The following is a 10305-nucleotide window of genomic DNA, read 5'->3' as shown; positions in this document are numbered from 1 at the left end:
AATTCATGCAGGGCAAAAATCACGTGCTCACAGTATCTTCCTTAATTTCTTTGTGTATATTTATGAGTGCTCCTTCATTGATATCGCTAAGGTGGTATGACTTGTAAGCTATTAGGTGATAAATCACTATCGACAACTGCGATTTCAAGTACTTCGATGATACTATAAATATTTGTTCGTATATGGATAACAGTGGAGAGACATTTCCACATATATTCTTAAAATACTGCTAACGCAATCTAAATTAAAACATGATAACGTTTTCTTGATAAGGTGAACATACTTAACAAAAAAATTAATTAACACAGGATCACGCTAAAACTTACAATATTGGCGGATAAGTTTTCCAACTAAGCTAATCTGAACTGATGCACTTTGTAACCTGTAAGTGATGCCACCGGAGGTCCCTAAATTTGATCATCAAATCAAACATTCCATAAATCTTATTGGAATGAATTAGTAATATTACTAGTTAATTTGTTCGCGCGTCATGCGGTTTAGTAAACTTCATAAATTAAAAAATTTCAAGCTATACATCTTGCTATTAATATTTCAATTAGATAATTCTAAAAGTTCTAGAGGTACTTGGTTTTTGTATAATAATCTTATATATATGATATGTTTTCCTAATAAGAAGTATTCTTTGAAATGTGCAGTCTACTATTATTGTTTGCTTCTAAAAATAATTAATATTAAAACCATGTGTATAAGGCTATAAAAATGGTAATATAAATCAATTCTTAAAGTATATAAGTAAAAGCAAAAAAAAAAAAAAAAACCGATGTAACAATTTTTTCCATTGATTTTTTTTTTGTTTACCTTTTTATCTATTCCTTTCCTTCTATATCTTTTTTCCCTTCCTTAATCCCTACCAGTTCTTTTTCAGAAAAGAATATCAAGTTTTCTTTTTCTCTCTCCTTCTCCAACATCCCAATAATAAATGTAAATAACCAAAACACTCAAAATATAATAATAAAGGAGATATTTTAAGAAACTAATACCAAATTGAAGGTATATAACATAAGATGCTCGAAAAGTAAAGGAAAATGTTTATACATTTTTATCACGCAAGAAAAAACAAAAAGAAGGGAATCAGTTTAATGAAGAAAGGTTGTCTTGAGGAAGGACCCTACTTGCCCCATTCAACAAAGTTACATTCATTCATATAGTCGATAGCTCGGCAACCTGCACATTATACAAAAATTAAAATGTTAAAAGATCCAAAAATACAATTACAAAAGCAAATAAAGCATATTTAGATGTATCATAAAAATTTAAATTTCATAGAGTCGTTATAAAAAATATATGAGTAAATACCGATTTTAGGTTCTAATTGGCATAAAGTCAATAAAAGCTTCTGGCATAACCAAAACACATAACCTCACATCGAATTATTGAATTAGTTATATGTAAATTACATAACCTCATAGATTGTTGGCTTCAGAAAATCTCCATATGGAGCATAAAAAACACGCGCCTCTCCCATCTGCAAAAGAAAACAAAAACAAAGAAGAATTCAAGACTCATGCAACCATAAATTAGTAATCGAAAAGAAAGTCCAGATATTCCTTTCTAAACAGAGGAAAAAGATAATAACAGAAGAGGTAATTAAGGGGAAAGGTGAAATTAGAAAGCAAATATAATTAACATTGTTGGTCTCAGTAATTGAAAATGTCTCAAAAACCAATCTAATACTCGAAAGCTTTGGAAGCCTTCAAATACGTGAGCAAGAATGCAGCATCTATAGATTCTTTAAAAATGAAACGTTTCTGCATATTGTTTTCCAAAAGCAACGGTTACCTATTTTGTAGTAACTGATACTTTATGTGAGGATGTTAAACCAATTGAATTCTTACAATGCAACATGGTTCATGAATTTTTTCATCATCTTACTACTAAATATGAAGAAAACATCAGTATATATATGGAAAAACCTTGACATCTTATCCTAGCAGCAAATTATATCTGATAACAACAGCAAATTTTATCTGATAAAGCTAAGCAACAGAAGGAAGCAGACCTTAGAATATGCCCAGTCGCCTTATGTAAAAGCTTAATTGAAAATCTCATGCTCTGACTCCACGTTCTTTCTGTAAAATCCCAGCAGGAACTCATTTAGTGTTATCAAGACCTGTACGAATGCACAAAAACCTTAGAATTTGGAAAATTAACTTGCACAGTATTTCTATTCAAAATTTGATTTGAAAAGAAAAAAATGTGAAGACTTTTTGGACAAAGGAGAAAAAAATGCAATTAAATAAAAGTAAAGATAAACACCAAATCTCTTTTCTCGCATACTCCATCAGAGCATAAAATTAGAAGTGAGATTCAATTACCTGATAAATGCAATACAGCGAAAATGAAGAGAGAAGTTCCAACTAATATGACATAAATCAAAAATAGCATGGGAATAAATTAAATCATAAACCACTTTTCTTAAGAAAGGGATAACATTGTCAATAAGCAGTAATAACATAGAAAGAATAAATCATTAATAGGTAGAAGTAGCTAGAGGGAAAGATCACATTGAGATCCAAATTGCTATTACATCCTTACTTATAGAGTCATAGTAATGTACATATATCCTAAAATATCTTACCTACTTCCGTAAAAATCAAAAATCATCAGTAGAAATTTACACAATGACAAATTTTCATTGAAGAAGTTATGATAAAATTTTAAGTAACAACTAAAATCATTGTAAAGCATAATTACCTTGACTTGGTAGCAAATTCACATTAGTGTATATATGTCCTATTGGACAACGAAATTTCAAAATCAGGAAGAGAGAAAGAGCTAGAGAAAGAAGGAAGAAAAAAGAATACAATATAGAATAGAATAGAAAGAACAATAGAATCCGTCGAAATTCATCAGCACATGTAGAGGTACGAGTTGGTTAGAATACAAGGAGATGTGACAAGTTAAAGAGAATGAGTGAACAGTTACGGATGAATTAATGGACCGTTTCAGAATTTAAGAGACGTGGTAGATCTTGAAGGAAAAGAAAGACCGAAAATGCCTAAAATCTGAGAAAATTGGAAAGTACTATATCGTTTGATGAATATAATATTTAGATAAATTATATTGTTTGTCGTTGTTGTATGATATAACTAGTGAATTACCCCGCGCTTTCGCGCGGTCATAAAAACTTCTTCTAAGTAAACGCAAAACATAAAAGATTAGACATAAAAATCACTAATAATCAGAATGAGCAGCTCTATAGAAGGCGAATTTATAAGGAAAGAATACATATAAAAAATCAATGCAAATGGAATCATTTCATTCTTTTTTGTACTTCTATAATGATAGAGTTCTCTCGTCCTCTCTATTGGAAAGAGAAATTGTAGTTTATAATTTTGGGCGTTTCAAGAAACTATCTAAAGTTCTATATTTCTAATATTTTAGTGAAAACTTTATAAAATTTAGATAATATTTCTTGCACGAAATAACAAAGGAAACGCTAAAGGCGGCATTAAAAACGGTTACAACTTTAATTAATTAATGAAAGTGAAATATATTGCTCCACTCTGTATATGTGAAATAACAACTGACAATCATAATATTAAATTGTTATTCTACAGATAAGAGAAGTAGATAGTCTTGCGTTTTTATTCTACATGTATGAGAATTGAGAAGTAGATCATCTTGTGTTTCATATTTCTTTTCTCGTATGCTTCGCTTTTTTTTCTTCTTCAAAAAATAGAAAATAAGTGATGAAATTATTGCTGATCCTCACGTCTTACCTACTACGCAAATTAGTTACACTGATGGGCTTGAACTCTTTGCTTATGTTAATTCAACAAGGTATAACAATTTATTAATGGATTTAACTTATATACACTAACGGTGTAGATCGTCTCACTATGCCACTTCATTCTCTTGTTAAACGTTTTATGTAGTACACCTACAGCTTTCATTACACATCCAACGACTCAATTGGGAACAAAGCCGCTCCAGTCATGGCAACCTTTTCATCAATAGGACCTAACACTGTTACGCAAGAGATCCTTAAGGTTTTGCACTGGTCCATAATTTTTTCACTAAAGTGACATGACTTCTTCTCTTAACAGATCAGGAACTTGAAGTCTGAAAAAGCTATGCTTGAAGAATGTGCCGAGCAAGTTGAAGCACAATATAGTTTTTGTTCTGTTAGGATTTTATCATTTGTGCATCGTGCTATAGTTCTAGTGTCTGTTTTTAGGAGTTGATAAAAATAGTGTCATGCAATTTGATTGAGTATATTTATAGACATTGTGATCCTTCGGTTCTTTGTAATGAACAATGAAATTTTGTTGAGTATGAATTTTGATTATTTGGTATATTTTTAGTTGTTGTATATATTTGTGTGAGAGAAAGCATATGGTAATGATTATTATTGGATAACTACAGAAAAAAATATAAATTGGTGTAATTATATTTATTAAAATTTCACATCAACGAAGGAAAATGTGGTCTTTAAAACTCTTTAACAACAGGATTATCAAATGGTTACAGGTGCATTAGCGAAGGGAAATTTGGCAATTTGCGACGGAAACACCAGTCGCTAAATAGGAACAACGACGGAAAGTTTTCTGGTCGTTAAAGGAATTTAACGATCGCATTCTAATTCGGTCGTTAACTTTTAACGATGGAGCCTTTAGTGACCGGCGACAACCGGATTTTATTTGGTAGCTAGTTATTGACTTATAGCGACTGGATTTGAACTTTTAACGACTGGATTTCCCTTCATTAAAAGCCAATTTTCTTGTAGTCCTTCTTTCAGGAGTACATAGGTTTTCTTCTTCTCATGGTCTAGCATGGCAATTTTCTTTGATGTCTCGAGATATAATATAACCTATAAGTCTAATAAAAAGAAAAGACCTAGATCAACAGAAAAATGAAAAATGAATAAAAGAGTCTTTTCTATGAACTATGAAAAATTCAACAACTACTCATATTGAATTGATGTAAGAAACAACACAACAGTATCACGAAACTTCACTTTATGAACAATAATATTGAATTGAGGTAATTTCTCTTAAACATATATTACTGAATGATAAAAATAAAAGATATAAGCTTTGAGATTTACCGTACTATCTTCTACACCAAATATAATCCCACGGCCATCAAGTGTGAACCTGACGTATTAATACCTTGCTATAATAGGCATAAATTTTTTGTGATAAAATTAAAGAGAGAATAACTCTGATGAACCCAAATTTCATATTCTCTAGGCAAAGAACTACCATATACATAGCACATACCAAATCGCATGGAATTGTTAGTTTTTAAATAAAAATTTCAAAAATAATAAATGAATTAGAACGGAATAAAACGGTCTTACCTTGTCATGGCAAATGAGTGTAAGAAATATCAGTACAAGAACTTAAAGGAGAAATAAGGGAGAGGTGCTTTCTCACATTGTTATCTTGTTAGTGTTGAATTTGGCAAATTTTTGTCCCACATCGGTGGGCTCTTAAGTTTTGGGGGGATTTTTCCCCTATAAAAGAATGCCTAATGTTTAGGATTTAAACACACCTCTCATTTGCCTTCTCATCTGTTTAAGGCATTTGTATCTTCTCTCTTTAGTATTATTTCACTTGTATTTTGGAGTGGAATAAAATATTGGCTGTGTTCGAGGAGTAGGCAAAATTAGCCGAACCTCGTAAATTTTGGTGTTCCATTTATTATTGCTTTATTGTCTTATTTATTATTTGGTGGCTGTCATAATTTTTGGTATAGTAGTTGTGACTTATTCACACTAAATACATTTGGCTTCCGCAACAATTGGTATCAGAGCCAAGGTACTGTCTAAGTATGCTCTGTGGTTGCAGCATAGTCTGATCTTCCACATCAAAAAAGATTTATCTTGGTAACTGAGTCAAGGTTCTGTCTGAGTATGCTCTGTGGTTGCAGCTTAGTCTGATCTTCTACATCAGAAAGGAACAATCTTGATTTGTGTCGTCAGCTATTAAATAATATTTGTGTCAAAGATGGGAGACAATAAACAAGAAGAATCTACATCAAGTGTCAACAATACGTCATCATTGGCATCTTCGCTTATGACAAGAATTGTGTCAAATGCGAAATTTGCGGTCGAAATATTTGACGGGTCCGGGCATTTTGGGATGTGGCAAGACGAGGTTCTAGATGTCTTTTTTCAATAAGGGCTAGATCTGGCCATTGAAGAAAAGAAACCATATGTTATTGGAGAAGAAGATTCGAGAATTATCAACCGTGTTGCTTGCGGTACCATTCGATCCTACCTTGCTAGATAGCAGAAATATCCATACACAAAGGAAACTTCTGCAAGTAAATTATGGAAAGCACTGGAGGATAAATTTTTGAAGAAAAACAGTCAAAATAAATTGTACATGAAGAAGAGACTGTTTCACTTCACCTATGTTCCTGGTACCACGATGAATGAAAATATCACCAGTTTCAATAAGTTGGTCACAGATTTGCAAAATATGGATACAACTTATGATGATGGTGACTTGGCCTTAATGTTGTTGGCGTCACTTCCTGATGAGTACGAGCACCTTGAAACTACTCTACTCCATGGAAATGACGAAATTTCTCTCAGAGAAGTTTGTTCGGCTTTGTACAGCTATGAACAAAGAAAGCGAGAAAAACAGAAGGGCGGAGAAGGAGAAGCACTGTTTGTGAGGGGTCGTCCTCAAAATCAAACGAGGACAAAGAAGGGAAGATCCAAGTCAAGATCCAGACCGAGCAAAGATGAATGTGCCTTTTGTCGAGAAAAAGGGCACTGGAAGAAAGACTGTCCGAAGTTGAAGAATAAGGCCAAACATAACAATGGAAAGGCTATTATGGATTCAAATGTAGCTGATTATGATGATTCAGACTTCTCATTAGTTACAATAGAGTCATCAACATCATCATACATATGGTTGATGGACTCGGCTTGTAGTTATCATATGTGTCCCAACAGGGACTGGTTCGTGGAATTTCAAGAAGGAGAATATGGAGTCGTCCACACAGCGGATAACAGCCCTCTTACCTCATATGGCATTGGTTCAATACGATTAAGGAACCATGATGAAATGATCAGAACATTGATAGATGTTCGATATGTACCGGATTTGAAGAAGAATCTCATCTCTGTGGGAGCCCTAGAATCAAAAGGGTTCAAAATCATTGCAGAAAATGGAGTGATGAGAGTATGCTCCGGTGCACTAGTGGTAATGAAGGCTAATCGGAAGAATAATAATATGTACCGCTATCGTGGCAGTACAGTTATTGGGACAGCGACAGTGACATCCAGTGATGACAAAGAAGCAGAAGCAACCAAGCTATGGCACATGCGCTTGGGACATGCTGGAGGAAAATCCTTGAAAACTCTATCCTGGTATTCCCTTTATTATTGCTTTATTGTCTTATTTATTATTTGGTGGCTGTCATAATTTTTGGTATAGTAGTTGTGACTTATTCACACTAAATACATTTGGCTTCCGCAACAATTGGTATCAGAGCCAAGGTACTGTCTAAGTATGCTCTGTGGTTGCAGCATAGTCTGATCTTCCACATCAAAAAAGATTTATCTTGGTAACTGAGTCAAGGTTCTGTCTGAGTATGCTCTGTGGTTGCAGCTTAGTCTGATCTTCTACATCAGAAAGGAACAATCTTGATTTGTGTCGTCAGCTATTAAATAATATTTGTGTCAAAGATGGGAGACAATAAACAAGAAGAATCTACATTAAGTGTCAACAATACGTCATCATTGGCATCTTTGCTTATGACAAGAATTGTGTTAAATGCGAAATTTGCGGTCGAAATATTTGACGGGTCCGGGCATTTTGGGATGTGGCAAGGCGAGGTTCTAGATGTCCTTTTTCAACAAGGGCTATATCTGGCCATTGAAGAAAAGAAACCAGATGTTATTGGAGAAGAAGATTGGAGAATTATCAACCGTGTTGCTTGCGGTACCATTCGATCCTACCTTGCTAGAGAGCAGAAATATCCATACACAAAGGAAACTTCTGCAAGTAAATTATGGAAAGCACTGGAGGATAAATTTTTGAAGAAAAACAGTCAAAATAAATTGTACATGAAGAAGAGACTGTTTCACTTCACCTATGTTCCTGGTTCCACGATGAATGAACATATCACCAGTTTCAATAAGTTGGTCACAGATTTGCAAAATATGGATACAACTTATGATGATGGTGACTTGGCCTTAATGTTGTTGGCGTCACTTCCTGATGAGTACGAGCACCTTGAAACTACTCTACTCCATGGAAATGACGAAATTTCTCTCAGAGAAGTTTGTTCGGCTTTGTACAGCTATGAACAAAGAAAGCGAGAAAAACAGAAGGGCGGGGAAGGAGAAGCACTGTTTGTGAGGGGTCATCCTCAAAATCAAACGAGGACAAAGAAGGGAAGATCCAAGTCAAGATCCAGACCCAGCAAATATGAATGTGCCTTTTGTCGAGAAAAAGGGCACTAGAAGAAAGACTGTCCGAAGTTGAAGAATAAGGCAAAACATAACAATGGAAAGGCTATTATGGATTCAAATGTAGCTGATTGTGATTATTCAGACTTCTCATTAGTTACAACAGAGTCATCAACATCATCAGACATATGGTTGATGGACTCGGCTTGTAGCTATCATATGTGTCCCAACAGGGACTGGTTCGTGGAATTTCAAGAAGGAGAATATGGAGTCGTCCACACAGCGGATAACAGCCCTCTTACCTCATATGGCATTGGTTCAATACGATTAAGGAACCATGATGGAATGATCAGAACATTGATAGATGTTCGATATGTACCGGATTTGAAGAAGAATCTCATCTCTGTGGGAGCCCTAGAATCAAAAGGGTTCAAAATCATTGCAGAAAATGGAGTGATGAGAGTATGCTCCGGTGCACTAGTGGTAATGAAGGCTAATCGGAAGAATAATAATATGTACCGCTATCATGGCAGTACAGTTATTGGGACAGCGACAGTGACATCTAGTGACGACAAAGAATCAGAAGCAACCAAGCTATGGCACATGCGCTTGGGACATGCTGGAGGAAAATCCTTGAAAACTCTATCAGATCAAGGATTGTTAAAAGGAGTAAAGGCTTGCAACTTGGAGTTTTGTAAGCATTGTGTTAAAGGGAAACAGAAAGGGTTAAATTTGGTACAGCGATCCATAATACTAAAGGCATTTTGGATTATGTACACTCAGATGTTTGGGGTCCTTCCAAAACACCTTCATTGGGTGGGAAGCACTATTTTGTAACCTTTGTTGATGATTTTTCCCGAAGAGTATGGATGTATACAATGAAGAGCAAAGATGAAGTGTTGGGAATTTTTCTCAAATGGAAGACGATGGTGGAGAATCAAACAGGCAAGAGGATCAAGTGTATTCGCACAGACAATGGAGGTGAATACAAAAATAATCATTTCAATAAGGTCTGTGAAAATGATGGCATCGTCCGACACTTCACTGTTAGACATACACCACAACAAAATGGAGTGGTAGAACGTATGAACCGGACTTTGCTGGAGAAGGTACGGTGTATGTTGTCCAACGCTGGCTTGGGCAAAGAATTTTGGGCTGAGGCAATTACATATGCATGCCAACTCATTAATCGTCTACCATCTACTGCTATTGATGGCAAGACACCATTTCAAAAATGGTATGGAAAACCTGTTGTAGATTATAACTCTTTGCACGTGTTTGGCTCAACTGCATATTATCATGTGACGGAGTCAAAATTGGATCCAAGGGCAAAGAAGGCTATTTTTATGGGAATTACTTCTGGAGTCAAAGGATATCGCTTATGGTGTCCTATGACAAAGAAAGTAATATTCAGCAGGGATGTTACCTTTGATGAATCTGCTATGGTAAATAAGGTAACAGAAGATACCAAACAAAATAAAGGTGCTTCTAAGCAGGTGGAGTTTGAGGGAAAATTTATTTTTCCTACACAAGAAGCAGAGGAGGAAACAAATGAAGATTACCCTCTGGAAGAAGAGCCAGTAGAGGAGATTCCAACTCAGGAACCTCAACAACAACTTGAATCAATAGCAACCAGCAGGCCAAAAAGAACAATAACGAAACCTGTTCGTCTCATAGAGACAGTTGCTTGTGCAACCTCAATTGTAGCTGATGATGTTCCTACCACTTATAAAGATGTTGTCCAAAGTTCAGAAGAAGATAAGTGGAGGATTGCCATGAATGATGAAATACAGTCCCTTTATCAGAATCATACATGGAGATTGGCCAATCTCCCGAAGGGAAAGAAAGCAATTGGGTGCAAATGGGTATTTGCAAAGAAAGAAGGATTTCCTAACCAAGTAAATGTTCGC

General features: G+C 34.9%; 1 long non-coding RNA gene across 2 annotated transcripts; it reads right to left on the bottom strand.

Moving 5' to 3' along the window:
- Nucleotides 1-970: 970 nt before the first annotated feature.
- Nucleotides 971-3008, bottom strand: LOC107760197 (uncharacterized). 2 transcript variants are annotated; one of them, XR_001642351.1, is made up of 4 exons: nucleotides 2716-3008; nucleotides 2021-2131; nucleotides 1424-1486; nucleotides 971-1185 (listed from the first exon to the last, which is right to left on the bottom strand). It is a non-coding gene; the product is annotated as an uncharacterized LOC107760197 (long non-coding RNA). The 2 variants fall into 2 exon arrangements; XR_012699750.1 differs by lacking the exon at nucleotides 2716-3008 and adding an exon at nucleotides 2337-2509 and having other exon boundaries at nucleotides 1015-1185.
- Between the last annotated feature and the right edge of the window lie 7297 nt (nucleotides 3009-10305).

The sequence above is a fragment of the Nicotiana tabacum genome, chromosome 16 (assembly GCF_000715075.1).
Source record: "Nicotiana tabacum cultivar K326 chromosome 16, ASM71507v2, whole genome shotgun sequence".
Classification (NCBI taxonomy): Eukaryota; Viridiplantae; Streptophyta; class Magnoliopsida; order Solanales; family Solanaceae; genus Nicotiana; species Nicotiana tabacum.
The sequence above is the reverse complement of the archived record's forward strand: the minus strand, read 5'-3'. Positions and strand labels throughout refer to the sequence as shown.